The following is a 492-nucleotide window of genomic DNA, read 5'->3' on the forward strand; positions in this document are numbered from 1 at the left end:
CAGAGCAACTTTGAGGGAAGCCAGCTCCTCATCTGACTTTGTTTGAAGGTCGGTGTCGAGGAATGGCATGGTCTCCGGGAGAAAGAAAGCCAAAGGAGCGAAAAGCACACCATCCTAGGTAAGCAGCATCTTTGAAGCGGCATCTCACTCAATATACGCAATTATAAGATAAGATCTGTCTTTTCCGGCCGATTCCATGCCACTCTACTTTGGACCCTCTTGCAGGAGCTCGGACTGAGTCTAGTTTAGGTCCATCCGAGGGTTTGGACGTCACTTCTTCACTTTTCTGCTTTTTGGATGGGTGCTCTCCCCCGAGTGAAGGCATAAGCCGTAGACAGTCACTAGTTTGATCGCTATGCCATTCTCGGCAACGATGTGGTGATAGCTGATCGACGAGTTGCTTCGGTCTACCTTGTTGAATCATCTACATTGATTGAGGACTCGATGTCAGAATGCATTCTTCGATACCCTGTTGTAGAAGTTTTCATCTAG

The sequence above is a fragment of the Vigna unguiculata genome, unplaced genomic scaffold, assembly GCF_037176805.1.
Source record: "Vigna unguiculata cultivar grain cowpea cultivar isolate G323 ecotype 2 unplaced genomic scaffold, ASM3717680v1 ptg000201l, whole genome shotgun sequence".
Taxonomy (NCBI): domain Eukaryota; kingdom Viridiplantae; phylum Streptophyta; class Magnoliopsida; order Fabales; family Fabaceae; genus Vigna; species Vigna unguiculata.